Here is a 25531-nt window from a genome sequence, read left to right on the forward strand (position 1 = left end):
GGTAGGGGAGCGAGGCGGGGTATCACCTCGGCCCGAAGCCTCATCATCAGAGCTTTCGCTCTTAGATTCTGAAGGAGGAGCGTTCTTATGTTTAGGAGGAACATACTCTGAATCTGAATCACTTGAGGATTGTAGTATAAGCTTCCTAGCGGCCTTCTTCTGCTTCTTTGGTGGAGCCTGTGATGTTGTAGCCTTGTCAGCCGTTCGCTTCTTGGGGGATTGCCCCTTTGTTGGTTTGGAAACAAGTGCCTCCTTCTAAGTGTCAGCCTTTTTACGCATTTTAGCTGGCTTGTCATCCTCTTCAATGGAGCGAACCATGGCTGGCGTAAGCTCCCTTGGACCTGATGATGGATGCTTCCTGTATTGTTGGAGAACGTTACTCGTCGCAGAGATACGAGCGAGCATTGCTTCAGGAATGGATCCAATAAAGGAGTACTTGGTTGGATCTATGGCAATGATTTTGGTTGTGTGAAAGGTAGCAATGGATGAGAGAAGAGAATCTACCATTATTAGAAAACGAAGGCGGTCCATTGCCCAGTTGGTGATGATTAACCAAAATCGCCCACATGAGATCTCAGAGTGCCTGGATGAAGAGACCAAGCTTTGTACCAACTGCTGCCAGATAATTGACCCATAATCTAAGTCGATCCCATGGTACAGCCCATACAGCACAGTCATAAAAGACTTGCTCGCACCATCTGAGCCGGCGCTTCGCTCTGAGAGTCCCTTGAACAACAATGTGAAAAGGCCATTCCATTGAGGAGGAAGGCAGGACTTCTTGAACTTTGTGATTGTGGTGAGGATTTCGGTATACCCCATCTGATAAAACAAGGAAAACAATTGACCAGTGGTGATGGATTCAGGGTTTACCAGAGATTGTTCTTGAGAAAGACCAATTAGGGCACAGAAGCGGTGCTAGGAGCTAGCGGTCTTCTCATTGTGGATTTCGAAGTGAATCCTTTCATTAACCTTGTCGTAATAGGCAGTAGAGTAGACAAGAGAAAGGCAGGACATTGGAACGACTTCAACTTTAGTCAGCGCCTCGACGAGAGGTGAGTATTTGAGACACTCAACAACGTATAGCATGTATGGCTCATAGATAAACAGTGTGAGATCGATGATCAGGTTTTGTTGGGGTTTGATTGTGAGAAGTTGTTGACGAACGGAAGTATCATGAACGGACGAAGAATCCGCCATTGTAGAAGCTTGGAGAAGATGATGAACAACAAGAGAAATCGTCGGTGTTCTTTGAGAGAGATTGGTAAGTGATAAAAGTTGAGAGAGTACCATTTCAATTCCTTTTATACATACAAGGAAGAGAGAGAAAAATTCGGCTGAGATCTTGGATTATCTCAAAAATAGCGCCTGACTTGATGGATGAACAGTTGGCATGCCGAAGATGACGCAGGAAAGAGAAAGGAGGTTTCCTTTTTACACGCCATTCCATAAAATACACTTTTTCAAACCGTTTGGATAACCGCTGAGTCAGCTTTCACTTTATCCCAATTGTCACTCCAAAATACGTTTGAATCGCCGTTTCCTATACTGCTTTATTGAAAAGCCATAAAAGAACCAGAGTGTGGAAAATTAAAAATTTTCATGCATAGGGTGTAAAAGATAAAGAAATAAAGCAAAATTTATGGGATAATCGATGATGCCTTAAGTAGACATAAAACTATGGATTTTGGGCATAAATAACTTCCTTCAAAGTCAAGAGAGACATTAAAGTGCTTGCTTGGTTTCCCATTAAATAATGATCAATAACTTGTTGAGAAGTATTGAAAGGCATCTTTTGAAAGTTATAAAGGGTGGCTTTCGCTTCAATTCATAATATCGATACTTGACATAGGACCGAAACTAAATGAAGTACTTGTGAGATCATTGTGATCTTTTGAACAAGTAGGTAGGATAAATTTTATAGTAACAAAAGGAAGTAAGGAAATCTCAAAAAAAAATTAAACTGGATCTTTAGGGTAAGAGAAGCCTTGGTTTTAGACAAACTCATAAAGATCACTCAAAAGTAAAAAGAGATTTCATTAGGTAACAAGTAAGATCTTGAATATGAGAATTCACCGTCAATTCATAAGTGGTGTTGAACTTTGGGTTTCACTTAGTACATAGTGGCATGAAACTAAGATCATGAACGCATATTTTGTATAACCATAAACCTCAGTGGTTAATACTGTGAGTCTCAGGGGTTATATTGGTGAAACGAATTATAATGGAGAAAAGTGATGGAGATGGTATAAGAAGCGAATGTACCTCTGCTCTAAAGAAAAAGTGTGACTAAGCAAAAAACTCTAAACTCAATGTGAGTAGAGTAAGGTAGCTCATGATTAGAGTGAATATGACAGCCTGGATTAGGAAAACATGATTGGTATATATCATGTTATTAAGGCTTCACTCAAAAATCTTTCGAGGCTTTAGTGAACATACATCAGCATGCTTCTAGGGACTCCTAACTAATAAAAACATTTACCTGCCTTAGCTTAGCCATCAAGAATCACACTTAGACAAAAAAAACTTTAGATAAAAAAACATAAAATAAAATAAAATAAAAATAAAAATAAAGTAAAAATATTTTTGAATTTTGTGAGAATTGACCAATTGAACGAAAGAGAAAAATATTTTTGGATTTTATAAATATTTTCATGAGAATAAAAGAGAAAAATATTTTGGGATTTTATAAGTAGAAAAGAAGTAATGAAAAAAATGTACAAAAGAATACAATCAAAATGCCTTGTTGAGAAAAAGAAGCGAATGAGTTCAGAAGGACCGAACCCGAAATAGACCGAACGTTCGGTTCATTTCGGCTCATGGTCAAACTTCACCCGATATAGACCAAACCCGAAACAAACCAAACGTTCGGTTCATTTCGGTTCGCTCTATTTCGCTTGTTACCTTTATGGAAGCGAAGGCAATTTTGGTACAGATTCGGCTTGCATCATTCCTAGGCCTTGTAGAATTTTATTGAAGCTTGCTTCAAGTAAAGCCTTAGTGAATATATCTGCTAATTGATCAGTCGTTCTGCAAAGTGAATTTCTACGTTACTATCTTCGACGTGATCCTTGATAAAGCGGTACCTCAGTGCTATATGTTTGGTCTTCGAGTGTTGCACAGGGTTGTGACAAATCCTAATTGCGCTTTCAGAGTCGCAATATAGTGGGATTTTCTTCATGTTTAGCCCGTAATCCCTAAGCTGACTTTGTATCCATAAAACTTGAGATGTGCATGATGCTGCAGCAATGTATTCAACTTCTGTAGTAGAGAGACAGACACACATTTGTTTCTTCGATTTCCAACTAACCAATTTACCATCTTGAAATTGATATCCTCCAGTGGTGCTTTTTCGATCTAATCCACAGCCACCTAAGTAAGCATCTGAGAATGCTTGAACAAAGAATCCTGAGTTGGCTGGATACAACAGACTGAGAGAGGAGGTTCGCTTCAGATAGCGAAAGATGTTTTTCACAGCTTGTAGATGAGGCTCGTGTGGGTTGGCTTGAAACCTTGCATAGTTGCAGACTGAGAACATGATGTCAGTTCTACTGGCTGTGAGATACATCAGAGACCCAATCATTTGTCGATAGAGCGTCATATCAGTTGTTGGTTTCTCCAATGAGGGTGTAAGCTTTGTCCCAAAGGCCATCGGCACTTTTACTTTGGAGTCTCCCATCATCCCAAACTTAGCCAATAGAGTCTTGGTGTATGCCTCCTGATTAATTAAAATGCCTTCGGGTCATTGTCTAATGTTTAATCCAAGGAAAAAGTTAATTGGACCCATTGAGCTCATCTCAAATTTAGTTTCCATCAACTTCCTGAATTCAGCTGTTAAGCTAGGATTCGTAGAGCCAAAGATGATGTCATCAACATAAATTTGGACTATCATCAGGTGGTTACCTTCTCGCTTGCGAAAGAAGGTTGGGTCAACCGAACCTTGTTTGAATTTGGACATTTTTAGGAAACGAGTGAGAGTTTCATACCATGCTCTGGGAGCCTGTTTTAGGCCATATACAGCTTTGTCAAGGACATAAAAATAATCTAGATACTTCTCGTTCACGAATCCTGGCGGTTTGTCAACATACACAGTTTCTTCAAGTTCCCCGTTGAGGAAGGCACATTTGACGTCCATCTGATAGACTTCAAAGTTCTTGTGAGCTGCATAGGCTAGAAAGATACGAACAGACTCTAATCTTGCAAATGGAGCGAAGGTCTCTTCATAATCAATGCCTTCTTCCTGACAGTATCCTTTGACCACCAGCCTTGCTTTGTTACGAATGACAATCCCCTCCTTGTCCATCTTGTTCCTGAATACCCATTTGAGACCGACAACCGAAGCATCCTTTGGAGTTGGAATAAGACGCCACACTTTGTTTCTTTCAGACTCATTTAACTCATCTTGCATGGCTTGAACCCAGTCCGAATGATCAAGTGCAGAGTTAACGGTCTTCAGTTCAACTTCGGAGACAAAGGCGTTGAACATGCAGAACTCTACTTGAGAAAAGAGTGCAGCTTGTTTTGCTTTGATTTGAGATCGAGTTAACACCTTTTCTGAAGATTCCCCGATAATTTGACTTTGAGGGTGATCTTTGGTCCATTTGAAAGTGGAGGGTAATTTGGATCGTAAGTGGGATCCAATTCGACATTAATTTCTTCTTCTAACTCAGACAGAATGTCATCATCATTGACGTTGGTGTTCTCCCCCTCGACGAATGACTCATGTTCAGTACTTGTATTGGTATTCCCTCCTTTGATTGGAATTTCAGAAGAGCTTGAAGAATGAGACGATAAGTTCTCCCCTTGGAACGATGAACCTTGATCATGATGAGGAGTTGGACCCTCCCCCTGGACATTAGGACGGTCACTTGAAGGTTCGCTTGCTTCTGGCCTTTTGGTTTCTTTGGATTAATCATTAGCCATCTTTTGAGCAGCGTCGTTGATAATTTGTTTTAGATTATCAAATTTGTTGTCTTTTGCAGTAGATTCAGAGTCAATCGCTTTTTGAGGCTCATCAAACAAAAGCAAATATTGCTCGAAAAGATTTGAGATAGAGGTCGTAACTTGACCATTCTTTGGAAATATCTCTTGCGTTGCACCTTCTATTGATTTCATCTTCTTAATATCGTCAAAGGTGACATAGTATGTTTCTTCAATCTTCTTTGAGCGCTTATTGAGAACTCTATACGCCTTGGAGTTCAGGGAGTAGCCTAAGAATATTCCTTCATCAGCCTTAGCATCGAACTTGTTTCGATTCTCTCTAGAGTTGAAGATGAAGCATCTTAAACCGAACACATGAAAGAATTTCACATTTGGTTTACGTTTATTCAAAATCTCGTAAGCTGTAATGGAGAATCGCTTGTTCAAATATGATTTGTTTTGAGTATAACATGCAGCGTCAATTGCATTAGCCCAGAAATACAAAGGTAACGACGTGAAGCATAGCATTGTTCGAGCTGCTTCACACAGAGATCGGTTTCGTCTTTCAACGATGTCATTCTGCTGTGGTGTATAAGGGTCTGAGAAATTGTGAGTCGTCCCCTTTTCAACAAGAAAGTCTTCAAAATCTTTGTTCTTGAATTCCAAACCATTGTCGCTTCTCACATGACGAACGACTTTTCTTAGTTGTGTTTCTATCTGTTTTATAAAGAGCTTAAGCTTTGGAGTGGCTTCAGACTTTTGCTTTAGGAAGAATACCCATGTAAATCTAGAGAAATCGTCCACTATAACCAGAATGTATTTGTTCCCCCCAATGCTGTCAATGGACGATGGACCACACAAATCAATATGCAGCATCTCCAATGGTTCTATCACCTTAGTATTGATAATAGAAGGATGACTTTGCCTACTCTGCTTTCCCATTTCACATGCTGCACAAAGATGTTCTTTATCAAATTTTAGTACTGGAAGACCTCGAACATGATCACCCAAAACCAACTTGTTGATATCCTTGAAATTCAAATGAGAGAGTCTTCTATGCCATAACCAACTTTCATCAAAGTGAGCCTTTGTGAGTAAGCAAACTGCAGGTTTACCTCGAATTGGGTTGAGGTTCAAAGGATACATTTCCCCCTTTCGCTTTGACTTCAGCAGAACGTTATTAGATTTCTTCTCGACAATCTCTGAGCCTTCATCGTCAAATGATACTTTCAATCCAGTACCAACTACCAACTGTGATACACTGATAAGGTTGTGTTGGATCCCTTCAACATAAGCCACTTTTCTTATAGAGAACTCGCCATTAGTAATCATTCCATTGCCTTTAATAGTAACAAATGAGTTGTTGCCGTACTTCACAATACCACCATCCTTGAGAGACCGAAACTCCCTTAGTTCTTCCTTCCTTCCTATCATGTGACATGAGCAGCGAATATCAATGTACCATTTTTCGTCAAACTGCTCGTCACGAATAACCTGCAAAATATTAAGCAGATTTAGGAACCCAAAGTTTCTTGGGTCCTTGTGAGCCTTTAACAGGACAGGGAATAGTAAGAGAAATATCAACCATGTATGTGCGTTTAACTAAATTTGTTTCATCTTTTCTTCTTATGGTGAAAACTTTAATTTTAGTTGATTTAATAGGATTGGAATTAGTGGTGTTGACTCCAGCATTCTTTTGGATCTCTTTTGGAAGAAGGTTATTTTTAGCAAAGAGTTTTCCTTTTCCCTTTGAATCAATTGAAGGACGAGAATTTGAATGGGATGTGTTGAATTCAGAAGTGACTTTGGATCCCCTGAGTTTCTGATTGGACTTGTATGGATGGGGACCGAAACTGCTCTTTCGGTTGCAGTTGGATGGAGAGCCGAGACTGCTCTTTTGGTTGATACTACTTCGAGGACCGAAACTATCATGTCGGTTCCTTTCGGTCTAGGGGCCGAACCTCTCCTTTCGGTTCCTTTTGGTAGATGGACCAAAACCTTCCTTTCGGTTCCTTTCAGTCGATGGACCGAAACGATCCTTTTGGTTGGTGTTGTTCTGAGGACCGAAACTACTCTTTCGGTTCATTTTTGCTGTGGGACTGAAATTCCCTTTTCGGTTCCTTGATTCCTCTTGCGATTTGTACTTCCTCTCTATCCTTATAAAGTGAGGATTTTGTGATTTCCAAAACTGCTTTCTTTCTGAGAGATTCCTCTTGTATCTCAGATTTCTTTGATGCTTTTGATCAGCCACCTATTTTGGATTTCTGTGAATGTTGGCCTTTCTTTTCAAAGCATGAGCACAACATTCACTTTTTGCTGAGGATGTTTCACTAGTGGATTGCATAGGTTCGCCCAATGAGGTTTTGGTCCCACTTGTGCTCGACACATCATATATTGCAGGCTCATTTAGTGGTTTGGGTATATATCTACCTTTCACTCTCCATGAGGTTTTCTGAGATAGGCCCTTAGTCTCGTCAGTGTTGTCTATTGGGGTTGACCAGAAAAACTCGTCACATCCGCCCACATTGTCTTCTTCCACCATAGCTGTCAATTCTACAGTTTGTTGTGAAGTGACACCCGGAACTGTGTAGACTTGATTTCGAGTGGTTTGTACCTTTTGGTACACAACAGCTTTAGCTTTGATAACTTTGGTTTTGTCGGTAGACGAGCGAGCAAACTCAACAGAGTTTTTAGAAATCAGATTTTTGCGTGACTTAGGTTCACTTTTGACAAATTCTGAACAGTCCACCAAATCCTCTACAGAGATGTCACTCAGATCGTCATCCTCATTAAGTTCAGATGCATTTTCAACATCAATTTTATTTTCTAAACTTAATTTGGCATTCAAAGAGTCAAATTTATGTACGGTTTCGGTTCTTAATTTCAATCTATCATTTTCGTCTAACAGATTTTTGAGCATGTCCTTGTGGTCTTTGGACTTTATGTAGGATTCAATTTTGTCCAGACCTATTTTATATGCTGGAGAAACCTTATCAGAAGATACAACGCTTTCACAATTGTAGGCTTCAGCATCGATTTCATCCCACTTTAACTCAAGGAAGGGTAAAATCATGCGATGTATCTTCTTTCCTATTTCACAGTCAAGATGCAACTGAGTGATGTTAAAATAGAGTCTTTTAGCAATTAAACAAAACACATTTCGCTGTTTAATAAGTTTAAGATTGTCTCTTTGCAAATAATTTGAATCATCCTTAGACCTAATTAACTCTTTCTCCTTTTGCTCGATCCACATCCTCCTTTCCTCACTCTTTGATGAAATCCTGCTAATTTGATCGGTTAGGTTAGAATTTGTGACACGGGTTTGTGTGAGATTGCTACTTATGCTTGAAAATTTAGATTTTAAGTTATTTAATTCCTTTTCATAGTCAGTAACAAGTATTTTTAGAGAAGCAAGAATATTTTGTACCTTTTTGATCAACTCATGACATTCGTTGATATGTGCGCTGACAGGTTTGGCAGCAAAACATCTGTCCTCTCGCTCCTTCTCGCCTTCTACTCCCCCGTCGGTTGTATATGCTCTCATTTGAGACACACCTTCGGTCACCACAAAGCACCTTCCTGTTACATGTTCTTTTTTTGCCAGCATAGCCTTCCCATGAGTGGGCTTCCGGACTTCTTCATCCTCTGAATCTGTAGACCAAACTTCCACACCACCGAATTCATAATAATTGTCTATATCCTGCACAATTAAAGCATTCATGGTAGTATTGTTAGCAGCAGACTTTCTTTTCTTGATTTCCTCCAATCTTGTCAGGAGGCTCGCTTCCTCATCTTCTTCATTTATCTTTTTTTCTTTCTTTCTCAGCATACAATCTTTTGCAAAATGGTTCTTGCCTCCATAGTAATGGCAGTCGAATCCTGAGTCTCCTCCAAATTTCGCTTCTTTTTTTGAGTCTTCAAACTTTGACCCCATCTTCGGTTCCTCCTTGATCTTTTGGGCGTTGTAACTACACTGCTAGTTTCGGTTCTTGTTGGATGGGAATTTCTTCTTAATAAATTTTCTAGGATTAGACACCATCATGGCATAGTCTTCACCGGTTAGATCATAATTGGAAAGATCCAATTCCTCTTCTTCTTCAACCGAGCTTTTTCCTTTAGAGACAAGAGCTAAAGAACCTAGACTACAAACCACATTCGTTTCCTTAGACAGTGCACTTTCATGGGATTTCAAAATACCCACTAGTTTTTCCAGAGAATATGACTTGAACGGTTCATGAGCTTTAACTGTAGATACAACGGCCATCCATTCGGATCTGAGACCATTCATGAAAGTAACTTTTTGTGCGATCAAAGGCTTCAACAAGTTTCTCTTCAGGCTTCTGCTTAAAGTCTCCAAATTCAAACAGCAAGAGAGTTTGAATTGAATGCTCCAAATCTTCGTCAGTGGAATACAATTCTTTTAATCTGTCCCAGATCTCTTTAGCGGTGGCACAAGAACTTACCAAACGAAACGTATCTGACTGCAGCGCAAACCTTATCATCCTCGGGGCTTTGATGTTGCACTGAAACTTTTCCTTCTCGTCTTGAGGATTATCTTTGACATCGTTAACAAGCTGATTGTACTCTTTCTGAGTTTTGACAATCTTAGAGGTGCTTGAGTGAGCGAATGGGCCAACAGTGATCGCTTCCCAGATCAAGTATCCATTATCCTCTGATCCAATCACGTAATCTTCAAAGTGATGCATCCAAACTTCATAGTCTTGTGTATACAAGATTGGTATCCTTTTTGTAGAACCAATGTTGTTGGGGATGTTGATTGGATTGGTTTGTGAATCATCCATGGACATTGGAATGACTTTTGATCGATTACTTGTAAAAGATTAGACTTGTAATATATCGTTAGGGTTAGATCAACAAATAATGAGACACGTCAATATGGAATGACGGCTCAATTAATATCAATCAATGCGAAATTAAAAACCCTAATAACTTCTTCGACAGAAGAGATGTGTATGAATTACACAGTCTCCTGCTCTGATACCAATTGATGAGAATGAAATTCTAGATCGATTAGATCTTTCACAGGAATGATTATGAAAATCAAACAAGACAAAAACAGTAAGAGAATGAACACAGAATGGAATCAAATGTATGCTTATGATTCAATCAAGTCACGCCTCAGCAGAGCTCGATGAAGAACTTCCACTGTAGAGGCGAGCTAGGGTTTACAAAACTCAGAGAAAAATAATAAAAGTGATAATTTCTAAGACTGCATGCATGCTGCTTATATACTAAACCTAGAACAAAAACATGCACGGTTGGACAGGCCCAATACCGGCAATCAAAACTAGACTAAGGATCGAGCCCATGACGCAATCTAATAATCCCAACATGTTTCCATAATGGGAGTTGGATATTAAGAATCTCTATGTAAGTTAGAAACTTTTATGCAAGAAGGATGTTCAAGGAATATACCTTGATTGTGAGACTTCATTTTCGGGGAATTGTCTTGTGACAGTTTCAATGGAAAGTTTTGTAATATCATTAGCAATGTCTCTGTGACTTTGGTGCCTTGACATTACAAAAGGAACATTGCACGTAAGTTTGCATCTAACAAGATTCTAGTAGTGGTAAGAATTATGTATTCATACACTTAAAATAAGGATTAGGGAATTGTGAAATAAGCATCATTGGAAATGTGTTTAATTGATCTATTTCACAAGGAAATTACCATAGATAAACTTAATGTGCATGCTTGGAGCATGGGATGACTATTTTTTTAATTCAAGTATTAAGTTGATTGCTCAAAACATATTACAATGAATAAGGTCTAATTAATATCGTGATTAAATAATAAGTGTTTTATTTATATTCAAAAGTTTTGAGACCATATTGGATTAGGTTATTCTTGTGTTTCACTTTGCATGTTTTACTTCCCGAATAATAAGATTATTCAATCATTCACAGTCGATCATACTTTGAAAGTAAGTAATGAGGTAAGACTGTCATGAATCCGATTGTAGATTGTTTAAGTGCTTAGACGTAGCAAATTTTTTCTGCAATATTCATGAGTACTCCTGAATTTGAGTATTCGATTAACCCCACGCTATTTATGAATCACTTCTTGGATTTTATCACGACTGATTATGAGACGATAATATCTTGTATTCTTAAAACGGAGGCATGTGAATTGCTGTCTACAAGTCGGTTATGCATTGATAATACGTAAACGCATCAGTAACTTGATGTTATAAAATGTATTGTTGTTTGTCATTTGATGAGTAAATAGTACAAGCATATGATTTGAAGTTTATCCGTTCCTTTTATCCAAAGTGGGGTAAAAGCGATATTTGTGCACTCCTCAATGATTTAGTGATGATACCCTAAGCGCTTGGCCAAGCCAAGACTAAGTTGATGTGTTCAATTGTAGTCTGAGTCAGTCGTCATAAATCGAAAGTCAGGAAACACACCTTGGACAAATATAATGTTTACAATCATGTCCGTACGATATCTTGTAGAATGGAGGAATATTTGATCCCTTATCTAAAGGACATGTTACTGATAAGATCAGAGTCTGACAACGGCTTTTGAAAGCTACAATTGCTAATCAGATTCTAAAGACATACTTGCAATAATAGTTATTAGACTTATCCAAGTGGGAGACTATTGGATTAGGTGTCAAAGCCCATAAATATATTTGGTATGTACTTGATTTGATTATGAGCATGGTTCTTTTGGGTTGCCTTCACTCATGCAACTTGATAGGATGACTAATGGAAAGAGAAGAGTAGGATTTATTATATGAATAATAAATTGGTACTCAAAATGATTTTATTAATATATTATAAGATTAATATATTATTTGGAAATCATATTATTAATTGGTGATTAATCATAAATTAATTTGATATTAATTTTGGGATTAAAGGAACTGATTAATAATGGAGGAACTGTTTTGCAAATCATTGATAGTTGCAAAACTGGGCTGATGGAGTCCTTAATTAGGAATGGATGAAATCCTATATGGAGGCCCTATAGATTTCATCCAAGGCCTCTTATGGAGGACTCCATGGGCTGCTTAAGCCTTAAGCAGGAATTAGGGTTTCCTCCTGGGACCCTAGCAGCCCACAGCCTATATAAACCCTCCAAGGCAAAGGAATTTTGGCCCTATGCTTATGAAACCCTAGAGTGACCGATTTCCTCATCTCTCCAACTCATCCTTTGCATTGAGTGTTTGTGACTCCATGAGAGGTGCAACACTTGGCAAAAGTAAGCTTTCAATAGTCAAGATTAAGCAAGGATTGTTATTTTTATTACAATATACCAAGTGAGGTAATCATCTAATCCCATTTCATATGTCAATTTCGAAATTGTATGCTAATATGTAGGATTATTGCTTTGGAGTTTGTATTTGCATGTTCAATAGAGAAAAACCTAGATCCAAAGTAATTAGGGTTGCATGATCACATAGGATTGTAGTTATGCTCAAAACCCATCAACTTACCCTCTCTGGCAGTGTGGAATTTTGGTTCATAGCAGTCTTGGGTTGAGTAGCATTCAAAGTCATTTCAGAAACCTTCTCGAGTCGGTTGCATGTTGGTGGAACCTGTTCAGTCTCAATCAAGTGCGGAATCTTGTTTTGATCGATCATGAGGATGTCTTTTGTTAAGATTGAGATTCTTTGTTTGATAGAAACTTGGTATTTCTGCCCTTTTTGGATGAGGTTATGGGTTCTTCAGGATATGTATTATGGAAATTCATTGTGTGTATGTGGGTTGGACAAGATAGCATTGGGGCTTGGATCGAATTATTCACTTGGTGGTGATAGCCTCGAAATTCGATCAAGGGTACAACCGGTAATCCTATTCTTGGATCGGGGTGACCATGATTTTGTTGAGTTTTTCATTGGTATTTGCTTGTTCTGTGAAGGAATTGGGTGTCGTATAGTATGTTATTGTTATGCTCGGTTAGCATTGAGAGGGACGTTGTCTAGGTCCCTGCAAGGCAGTGGAAAGAGGTTGAGAGTCTTTTGGCCCATGATGTTGGTCGCGAGTGCCAGGCAATATGTAATGTCGACAGGATTGGCGTGATAGCGGGAGCATTCCAGTCATGGGCTGAGGGCCAGGTTAGGCATTCTAGAGTCATGTTGAGGGCTCGGTGTCCATACCTATGCTGAGGACCTTGTAAGGGCATTCTAGACATAGGTTGTGGGCCCAGTGATCATGATTGTTGATTTCATCTGAGTATGGTACTTACGGTATTGATGCATTAATGGAAGTCGGGAGACTCAATCAACTGGCTTACATAAGGGGAACAATTAAAGGTGGTTGGAAGTATCGGCCGTGTATCAGGAAGTCTCTCGGAATGTTTGGATTATAGTTACGTTTGCTCGCAAGCTGTTATGAGGGTTGATTATCAAGGTTAGGAACCGGTTATGAAGTCTCAAATCAAGGTTCTTCGTTAATGTATTAGGTGCTTTGATTGATGGGGGTGCATCTGAATTGTTAAGGATTGGAGGTAAATGTGGGATTCCTGGAATTCTCAGTTTTGCTCGTAGGAGCAATGGTTGTAGTGGCATGTCAGGGAGTCATGGGTTAATTAAAGGCTTTCGGTGCATGTTATGGATTGGGTCTAGTGGGGGAATTTGCGATGGATGTGTTTGGGTTCTTTTCAGATAAGGTATTGGATTCCTATCTTTGAGCTGAGTAGTGATGGTTGTCATCTATCAGTTAGCATCAACAGGAACAAGGATTCGTCCGTCGTCAGTATGCGAGTCCTTTTTTGAATGGGTTCGATTAATGGAAGGTCGGATAGGTTGTTCAATTTTGGTTGTGAAGTTGAGTCCTTGTGGGAGCAGTTTTGATTGGTTATGTTTGTCTGGGAGTCCGTCATTGTTCAAGGTTTTCAATTTCAGGTATAGCAGTTGGATACTCGTTGGCTTAAGGAAAAAGTTGAGTTTTATTCTTCGTTAGGGCTGGTGATATCTTCTATTTTGGATTCAACATCAGTAAGGGTGGGCAGTAACCTGAGCGGGGTGACTTCCCTAGTAATTTTAGGGTTCAGGGAGTTCATTCAGGATCTTCAGTATGGTAGGGGAGATTGTAAGGAATGATTTCGAGAACGAAATCTAATTTAAGTGGGGGAGAGTTGTGACACCCAGAAATTTGAGAAGCAATTTTGAGTATAATTCCCTTTTGAGAATTTGACACGAGATGTTGGAGGCACCAACATAGCATGTCTAGATAAGAAAAAGGTGTGGGTTTCATTTAGGCAACACGGTGTGTTCCTCTTGTAACACGGTGTGTTGATGGCTAGGAATGAAACCTAAATTTTTTGGGTTTTACCCCTATTTAAAGGAAAGTGGAGGCTAAGGTTTTTTCACCCTCAGCCTCCATCAACCCCTAAAACCCTAAGAGTAACCCTAATCACCTTTCCCTCTCATTTTTTAGCTAGTGTGGTGTTTTTGAAGAAAAAGAAGGAAGGAGGTGGAAGGAGGAAGAAAAGATCCAACAAGCAAGATCCCATTCTTCAGTTTGGCACTCTTCTAGACCTTTGTAAGTGTCCAACATCCGATTTTTATTCCTCTATGTTGCTAGATCTTGAGTTTTGGCCCTTTTTCTTGTTGTTCTTGAGTGAGGGAATGGTTGGATCTGATAAAGTTCGCAACTCTATGAATCTCCAATTCTAAGTGACCTTGTAGAGTCTTGGATCTGGCTTATAGTCGAGTTTTGATGCCATGCATGGAGAGTAGGTCATAAATCCCCGTTTTTGACCTATTTTTGGTTTAAGACATGCATTGGACATGCATGTCTATAAAGCACCGACCTTTGGGATGGTTTTGGTGCTAGAGCCTCTTCTAGAAAGGATGGGTTTTAGAACTTCAAGGATTTAGTGCTTATTAGGTTAAGCCCTTGAATCTTCAAGCCATGTGATTGGGTTTTTGGACCCTTGGAGTGGTTCCAAATGATAAAGTTGGAAACTTTATCCTTCTTAATAGCATTTGAGTCTTGATCTGAGCCTTGGAGTCCCTAGAGTAAAAGAAAGCAGTTGAATGTCTTAAGCTGTTGAAACTCAGACAAACATGACGTGTTGGCTGGGGTTTTCCCGATTATCTGGATGATTGAGGAACACGGCGTGTCTAAGGGGCAACACAATGTGTTTGGTCAAAATGGGTTGTTGACTTTGACTTTGACCAGAAGTTTGACCAAGTTTGACCTTGAGGGTATTTTGGGTATTACTGGGATTTTGATGGAATTGGTCATTTGTTGGTTGTAGGCATTTGAGTTAAGAGATGAGATCCGGAGTCGGACCTTATCAGTTATGTGCTGCTTGTAAGTTTGAGTTTTCCTCACTATACTTTCGGGTCGAAGGCGCCAAGGTCGGCCCATTGGTTTGATAACCTGATATTGTTGATATGCTGAGTATGGGATAGATATGCATGCTAGTTTTGATATGCTAGTCTGGTAGAGCTGTACAACTACCTATGATTATGTCTGCATGATTATCTGTATATGTTTGTTATCTGTCGGTATATTGTGTTGGGTTGAGGTTGTACTACTTCGTGATGTAGCCAACAAACCCTGGAGCATTCCAGATATGAGCTGAGGGCCAGGTAGGGACGCTAGACTCATACCGAGGGTCCCAGTAGCATTCCAGATAAGAGTTGAGGGCCCGGGGGTATGGCAGACTCGTACTGAGGGCTTGAGGGTATTAGAGCAATCCAGATAAGAGTTGAGGGGCGGGTAGGGCATGCCAGACTCATACTGAGGGGTCAATACAATTCCAAATACGAGCTGAGTACCAGTTGTTATGTCAAAAACGTACTGAGGGCTAAACATTATATGCCAGTCTAATGACTGATTGGGTTAGGGAGCAAGCTAGATATAAGTTGTGGGCCCTGGGGGTAAGTCAGACTTATGTTGTGGGCTCAAGAGCAAGCCAGATATGAGTTGTGGGCCCGATAGGCAAGCCATACTCATACTGTGGGCTTAGGGGTAATCCATTCTTTTGGCTGTGGATCCAATACATGCTATTATTTTGAATATGTTATTTTTTTTCGTGTGTTGGTATTTTGGTGGAACTCACTAAGCTTCGTGCTTACAGTTTTGGTTTATGGTTTCAGGTACTTCAATAGACCGTGGAAAGGCGAAGGTGTGACCGTACACATCATTGGTTGACAACTGATTGGATCCTGGAAGACTCTGATTTTAATTAACATTTTAAAATTAATAGTTTGTAAACAATTCTATTAATAAATGGGTTGTTTTTGAAAAGGTTTAAATTTGTTGAAAATTTTGGGATGTTACAATGCCAATGCAAGAAACTCGCATTACATTGAGCGTACTCTCCTACATATGCCCAGCTTACTCATCAGAGGTTCAAAAGTCCAAAATAAGCTCTTAATGGTTGAGACCAAAGCACCCAAACACTTATTTGACCCTAAAGGACGTGTTAACACTTAAAGTTGGCAACTTTACTCCTTTTCAAGACTTAGTAGGACCAAATCCTTATTTTTATCACTATTAATAACACCAACTCATGCATACATCCATTAAAACCCTCAAGATGACATTTTTCTGACTTAATAACTTCACAAGGACCAAAGACGAGGCTCAAAGATCCTGGAGTAGCTCTTACTCACAAGATCAACAACCTTGGGACCAAAGCATGGAAAAACACCACCCAAATATTGATTTATACTAAAGAACCATAAACTTTGAAGCTTTATACCTCCAAAATGTAGATCAAGATACACAAAGCCTAAATCCACAAGCTTCAAGCAATCCCACACTTCTCCAAGAAGTTCCTTCTTCTTCAAAGAGCACCAAAATGCATGAAAACACACGAAAAGCTCAAGAACCACACCAATGGAGGTTAGGTTTTCGTTTCTATGGCTTAATGGAATGGAGGCTGAAGATAAGAGGGTTTGGACACAAGTTAAGGAGCTTAAATAGGGTTCAAGATCCTAAATTAGGGTTTGGATTTGACTGACGTATGTGTCACACCCCCGGCCGCCGGCGGAAACGCTGAGGTACCCGATGTAAATCAGTAATCCCAGTTATTGAACATACATTGAATAGTACAAATATAATATTCTATTATTACCAAAATAGAAATTACATTGACAATGACTATTGCTAAATCGTGACACACACCTAACAATCTGGCGCTTACAAATGTATAATATAATTAATGTAGAGTCTTCTGAGCGGACACTTCTGACCTGCTAACTAACCTGACAATACATGCATTAAAATACATCAACAAAATTGTTGGTGATTTCTACAGGTTCTGACACAAAATATTTTTATAACCAAAAGTGTTTTATAAAATTTTAGCTCGTTGACCAGATTTTATAAATATTTACTTTTTCTATCAAAAGTATAAAATAAATGAGTTATAAAAGTGTATTTGGTCTCATTTAGAAACATCATGCCTTTAAATCCAAAAGTATAGAATTTGGCAAAAAAGAATATATATATATATATATATATATATATATATATATATATATATATATATATATAAGTAATTCAGACTTATATCAAAATGTATTTTTATATAAAGATTTTGAATATCAAATTTTATAAAAATAAGATATGTTAACCTTTATGAAGACGTAAAACAATCAACTTTACTCTTGAAGTTTCATACAAGAAATGGTATAGTTTATATGTAGAACTCAAGTTTTGAATTGATAAATTTTGTAAATCGTGTCGTGGCATTAATCAAGTGTTATCTACTTCATTTGGGAACCGACACTTAACCAATGGGGCAGACACCTCCCACATAAATATTATATTCTTATATAAAAACAGATGGTTTATAAAAATAACTTATTAACGGTAAGTTATTAAACCTTAATCAATCGTGTCATGCTATTAGTTAACTGTTATATGGCTTAATTTCTGGTATTGACACTTATCATTTTGAGTCCCAAACTATCCTACTACATACAATCTCTTTCAACTAGAATAAGTGAATAAAAACATCGTATAAATCAAATGTTGGTTCTATATGGTAATAGACACGCTGAGATATTATAATGAACTCATAACTGAACTCGTGACGCTACACTTTTTGCACCGGCTCCATAATAGGGCATGTTAAAGTCATTCACCTCGTTATAACACATGGTAATGTTCAATGAAACTAAATGTCAACGCCTAAATTAGTCTCGTCAGATGTTAGTTGTAGCTAGCAACACCAGGCGGGCCTTCGAACCATATAAGATCAATAGTATGACACTTATACATGTCGCCGGTCGTTCCTTGCAGATTAAAAGTTATAAAAATAGAGGGTTTTCACCAAGACACACAGTCTTTGTATACCCAACAACATAGACCAAGTGGCTTAGGAAACAAACCTAACTCATATGTCTTTAGGAACATCGTGACACCTACACGAACACCCTGGTGTGTTGGATCCTAACAATGTGTCTAGGCATCCTAGTCCTAAACTTCCCGTTATAAAATTTTTGTATATTTATGATTTTGTTGTTTAAGAATAATATTTGATTGAAGTCTTTTAGTATTTGAGATACGTAAGACTTAATGAGTTTCCAAATTTCTATTGTTTGTTATGAAAAAATTTAGGCAGCATACCGACTGCTGTCACACCCCCAAACCAGACGGCGGAAACGTCCGGGGGCTTGCACGAATTTATCTTGTAATATCATCACAATTGTATATAATTGAAACAAGACAACACCATCATCATACATATCAAGATACTATTGGATAAGGTGTCTAAGTCCATAACTTATTTGGTACATACTTGACCCGGCCCGGCATGGTCCATTTGGGTTGCGCTTCACCCAAACGATTTATGGATAATTTTATGAGAATTGTATACTTACGATTTATTAATATATTATAAGTTATAATATATTAATATGAAGTCATGTTATTTAATTATTTTTAGTCTTAAATTAATTATGAATTAATTTAGAGATTAAAAAGAAGACTGATTAAATTATGGGCTATTATATTTTATATAGTGTGGGCTAATACTCATTTGTTAACGGGCTAAGCTAATATGGAAGTCCATGGATGGTCCATGGAGCTTTTAACCCATAGATCCTTGGAAAGGAAAAGACATGGGTTATTAGGGTTTCACCCTAACCATGCACACTATATAAAGAAGCATATGATGCAAGAAATGTGACACTAGGAGTGTGAGACTTAGTGGTGGCCGATTCCACAAGAAAGTATACTACTCTCTCAAAGTTTTCCAAGTGTTCGTGGTGATTTGTGATTCCATTTGAGGCAGAGGGATTCACACTATTGGTGCTTGGCTCTCAAACTCCAAACAATCAACCATCATCAAAAGGTATGTATTTCTACTAGTACTTTTATGATTCATAATCCTTATGATATGCTAGTTAGGAAGAAACCTTGGAAATTATTATTTGCACGTATTTTAGAAGAAAACATAGATCCAAGGTTTATTAGGGTTGCATGCACACTTAGGAAGTGTTAGATTGCTTAAAACCCAACAGTGGTATCAGAGCCTAGGATTGTTTTCTTGAATACTTGATGCAAATTGCTGAAAAATGTCAAAAAACTGCATTCTGCACTGCCGACTTGCCGAGTCCATTCATGGTACTCGCCGAGTCCATGTGTATATTCAACCAACTCGCCGAGTCAGTTCATGCACTCGACGAGTTGGCAGGCCTGAGTGCAGATTTTTGAGTTTTGGTGCTGGAATCGGTCTAGAATCATTACCTTAAACTGTTTTGAACTTATAAAACCTGTTTTTGATGTGGTAATGATGATAGTGGACCAATTTCAAAGTTATAATCAAAATGTCAAGTTTATATGTGTTCATATCATTCTTGAAATTGTTGATGTGGATGTTCATGTTCATATGAGTTTTGTTAGATCATAGGAATTATTTGCAAATTGTTTGTTAGATAATTCTTGATCTTAATGTGTTTTAATGGAATTCATAATTTGTCCTCAAGTTATGGAATTCCAAAAGTTTTTTCTTTTAAATGTTTCTTTTTAAGAAGTCATAAGTTACACTTTAGAAGAGTTTTTCTAATAAATGCTTTTATGGACTTCATAACTTGTCCTCAAGTTATGGATTTCCAAGAGACTCTTCATTAAAAGTATTAAACACTTAATTAAAACTCATAAGTTATGAATATCCAAAAGTTTATGAATTGCTCAAAACTTGCCCTCAAGTTTTGGAATTTGTAAAGTCACACAAAATTTAATTCCATACCCTAGAAGTTTTAAAAGTTAAAATTCTACCCTTATACTATTATAAGATTAATGGTTAATTATTATATATATATGTATAAGAACAAGTCGTTTTACCGTTAGTAGGCCTCATTCACGAAGCCAGTCTATAAGGTGGGTATAAGGTTGTTGCCTATAAAATGGCAACTTAATGGGTGTCCACTCTCACCCACCACTTGCTTGACTGGTGGAGGGTCGTTAGCCGAACGGGTAAGACAAGGACTTATAAATTATCATTAAGTATGATGAATATTATAAAGTAACTAAATATTTTATTTAATTCCCAATCTTAGTTACTTTAGGAAAAATGTGAATTTGGTGCTAGCCCATGGAATTCACACTTTGTACCTTCCCAAGTCATTGGTGGAGCGTGTGTGGTTAACCGGCACACTAACTTGGACTAGTAAGGACCACGAAGGGTGACTTAATGTTTATCATAGATCAATGGAGCGTGTGTGGTTAATCGGCACATTGATTGGGTGATAATATTAAGGGTACCATGTGAATTGGTATGGTTATTCACACCTTGTTTTGTGATCCTCGGCATCCCAGTCACAAAATTTGAGAGGGCACACTCGAGATTGAAACATGCCATTGAAAAGTTCAATGAATCTCAAAAGATCTAGGAATTTCAAATCCAATTAAAACCTAATAAATTATTTCGTTTTCATGGTGGAAATTGGTGAATCGTCATTCGCCTACCTTCAAATATTTTATAGCTTGGATTACGGCATCCCTCTTCCAAATTATAAAATATTGTGTTGGGTCCTAGCCTTAATATTTCATACTGGGTGTTATATTAAGGACTTTGAATCAACTAACTTGATTTTCTCCCATTATAGATGTCTGGTTCAGACAACTATGATCTTCCCAAATCTCTTGAAGATGGTATCCCTCAACATCATGCTTCACTTCCTCCACCTCCTCCAATTATTCTCCCTCACCCACAAGTTCTTGAAAAGTTTAAAGTCACTCAATTCCTATTGGCAAGCATAGTCTATGTGTGCTCACATCTTGGAGATAAAGTCACATATTGACAAGCCGGGAGAGTTGGGTGTCAAAGTCCCGTGAAAGTTGGATGTTCAATCACTTTCTTAGTAACATAGTGAGTCTCTTTGGGACTACTATGAGGCGGACTATGACATGACCCTTAATGATGTTATCTATTTGCTTGGTGTTGTGGAATCAGCAATGATTGGGAACACAAGTAAAGCAAATTTGATTAAAAGAACAACTTCCTAAGTCTACATGGACATTGACAATGGTAGCATTGGATATCTAGAAAAGGATTTCTCTTCCCAATGGAAAGGGATCGGCTATAGTCAACTCGGTTGATCAAATAGTAAAGAGAAATGCAAATTCTAAGATAGTCTCATGTGCCATTACCAAAGGGTCCATGTGTTTTGTTGCCAAAGGAAGGGGCATTGGTTGCGAAGCTGCCCTATTCACCTGAAAGGTCATAAGGTTGATCAAGTCAAGAGGTTTGACTCTGCTTCGGGTAAAGTCCACTATCTAACTCTATTAAGTTCCTATTTGGAGATTCTTATTACATAATGTGAATGGGTCACATGCTGATGTTTTTAAGAATCAAAGAAAAGATAGGAAGCTTAAAGTAAGTATATGTTGATTTTGATTGCAAAGGTGGGTTTCGATCGCATGGTTCGGCAATCAGAATTTTGAGCTGTTGCTTAAGAGTTATAATATATTGCTTATGAATAGATAACAACAAGGTTTTCATGTGGATTGTAAGGATAAGTTTTTCCGCAAAGTTTTAAAATAAAAGAAAAAAAGGTTTTTAATTTTATTTATTTTAAAAATATCCTTACAATGGCATCTGTGGAAAATTGTTGCTTATCTGTTTCTAGTAATAACAATATTGGAAAGTGGATTTGATTCTTTCATTTGTGGTAGTGTCTGAATTTACCAAATGAAGAAAGTTTTTCATCATCCAAGTTTCAATTGGACAGAAACTCGGAATCATACAAGTTGTATTGTATGATGAATGAGAATTTTCATCTTTGAAAATTAAGACTAATTCGTTGATCACATGTATATGTGATTCAATTGAAGGACTAAGGAATTAGGTACACTGGGTGTGCGTTAGTCAAAGTCCACCACAAAGATTGATTTGTCATGATTTACTAAAGATTAGTAAATATGATTATACTTATAAGGTTAAGTATAATTCTGTAACATTGGAAAGATTACAATGTATGACAAAACAAATGAGAAGAATCAAATTAGGCAGAAAGATAAAAGTTTCTCAAATCTGAAAGGATGGGAGAGTACTTTAGTATCATATTTCATGATCATCTTAATGATTATGAAACCATATCACAAATTCATACTCTAAGGACGTCTTAGTGCATTGTTATGGCTAAGAAGAGAGGTCATGAATTGTTGGATTGGTTAAAATCAAGAAGATGAGTCATATTTCGTTCCAAAACAATTCTTAGAGTCATACTCCAAGATTGTAACCTGGAGTGACATAAAGGAAGATTTATTAACACTAGTCAAATGTAAGAGTAAAATGTTTTCTACTCTTGTACATTTGAGATTGGTAAGTTGTGATGTCTTGGATGAGACAAAGACCAACTAAGACCAATTGTGTGAAGTGTTAGTCTTGATAAGAATCCACACTATCCCTTGAATATTTGTTTTGTCAAGGAATGGTTCTTGACTGGGGAAACTTATATATCAAGGGGACAGTGGGAGCCTTAAAGATCCCGAAAGAGTTTCAAGATTTAATCAAGAGTAAAACCTGTAATTTATCACTAGCACACGACTTAAGGTTTGCAACCTATCGTGTTGACATAATTCTTATTTCTGTACCTACTTCAAATAAGTTGAATTTGCATGTGAGTTATCAGAGTTCAACATGGAAGCATTGGTAGGCCTTGTGCTACCAAGGTGACAAGAAACTAAGATTGAACAAGTTTAATCCATGTAAGGCTGAATTTGTCACTAACCTTATCTTGTGATTATGGTTTTGACAAATTCACATGGATAGGAACTCGTACACTATAAAATCTAAGTGTCATAAGGTTTCTCTCCGATTCATGTAAATGATGGTGAGGAACCGCTTTCACTAAGTAGATTTTACGTAGATATCAATTGTGTTATTTGCATTTTCAAAAGTCGTTAGTGGAGCGTGTGTGGTTAACCGGCACACTAACATGGACTTGTGAGAAATGGCAAAGGTCTAAGAAATTGAGACTATGATTACGGCATCCCTTTTCATAGTTCTTGAAATTGCTTAGATACACATGTGAGCTATCTAAGAAAGGGTGTATGAATCTAAATTTCAGAAGTCCAGCAGATTTCTGGAAATATGTCAGAGCTAGTGGGAGCATAAGTGTTATGCTGATAATCATCATGTTAGTGGAAGCATGATTATTACGTTTGGTGTTGCAAGTTAGCAATGTTAATTATAGAAAACAAAGTTTCAATTCGTGAAGTTGCAGGGGTTGAAAAGTTGTTTTGCTATAATTAAGGGAGAGGAAATTATACTTCATTTCAATTCTAAAGCTTAGATTGAGATTTTAATCATCTTTAGTCAAGAATATATATATATATATATATATATATATATATATATATATATATATATATATATATATATATATATATATATATATATATATGAATTTTATGTCTGAATGGTTCGACTTAAGGAAATTCTATATATATTGCGTTCTCAAAATTCAATTATGACTACGGCATCCCTCTGCATAGTTAAATTTTGAAAACATGGCAAATAAAAAAAATATTGTAGCAAAAGACTGGTCTAGTATCATGTCTTTATGTGAAACATCATGAATCGTGTCCCATATGCTTCAGATATAGGATCGATTGCATGTGCTATAATATTCATCTTTTCTAAATTTTCCAAATGCTTAACGCATTGAGAAGGGAAAAGTCTAGACTGGATATGACTAAAGTGATTAAGCAATTGTCGAGGACAATATGAGGTTCGCCAAAGATTGGTTGCTCAGGGAAAGTTGGAAGTATGATGTAAGTTGTCGGAAAGGATCGTATTGACATGTTCTGAAAAGAAGTAACTCTTGTTCGGAAGTGAAAGTCAAAATGGGACTATGGAAATGTCTCCATAGGTGGAAGTTATTCAATCTATGTAAGATTAGAAAACCTTAATGCAAGAAGGATGTTCAAAGCAATATACTTTGAATATGAGACTTCCGTTCCATAGAAGTTGACCTTCTTTGGAATACTCTGTAATGACTGGTGACAAGGTTTTGGTGACTTTGTGAATAATCATTACAAGAGGAACATTGCATAAAAGTTTAAAATCTAATTGTAACACCGTGATTTCTAAAATAAAATTTCCATTTAAATAATCAATTTAATATTAAAAACACTTGTTTAAAATCTGATTCGCATTCAAATTACAAAACATAGTTTCATTTTCATTATAATAGAAGACCAGGATCCTCCAAAACACAACTCTTTCTTCGGTGTGTACAATCGAACCGTTGCCATCCCGCATTACTGTAAGAACCTGCAACATCATAACGTAAACAACGTAAGCACGAAGCTTAGTGAGTTCCCCAATATACCTTACGCACATACGCCCTCCGGCCCGGACCTTTCAGTCCACATAATATTGCCTTCCGGCCCGGATCTTTCGATCCACATAACATTGCCTTCCGGCCCGGATCTTTCGATCCACATAACATCGCCTTCCGGCCCGAACCTTTCGGTCCACAAGATAATCGCCTTCCGGCCCATACACATATATATAACACATAATACAAATACTCTAACACATAAAGCACATATATCACATATCATACCTGACCTTTCTGTCACATAATACCTTGCCTTCCGGCCCATATATAAGCATGTATATCACGCATAGCAGCTAACTTTCCATTTATAGCATTTAAACATAACACATAACATACTTGACCTTCCGGTCACACAATCAAACCCTTCCGGGTGAGGTATAGTGAGAAGACTCACCTCGCGGTCACTAGAAGATAGCAACTTCTAAAATCCTTTGCACTTGATCCTCCGAGCTCCAAGCTCCCTGTCTCATCATATATCCCTTTTAGCACTTCTATCTTCCACGCTAACTGACCCTGAGAAATCACACCAGTCAACTCTGGTCAACAGTCCATTGTCAGCTTGACTGGACTCGGCGAGTTCCCTGGCGACTCGGCGAGTCTGGTCGTCCTTCAATCCTCTGAGATTCCCCTTCTACTCGTCGAGTATCCTCTTTGACTCGACGAGTCACTCCTGGAAGAATCGCGGGGCCACCCCGACTCCACTCGCCGAGTCTGAAGAACAACTCGGCGAGTCCCAGTGAATCTTCAAGCTACTCGCCGAGTCTGATCATCCGACTCGGCGAGTCCATGCCATGCAGTCGATCAAACTGCTTCCTGAGATAC

Source organism: Lactuca sativa, chromosome 6 (genome assembly GCF_002870075.4).
Source record: "Lactuca sativa cultivar Salinas chromosome 6, Lsat_Salinas_v11, whole genome shotgun sequence".
Classification (NCBI taxonomy): Eukaryota; Viridiplantae; Streptophyta; class Magnoliopsida; order Asterales; family Asteraceae; genus Lactuca; species Lactuca sativa.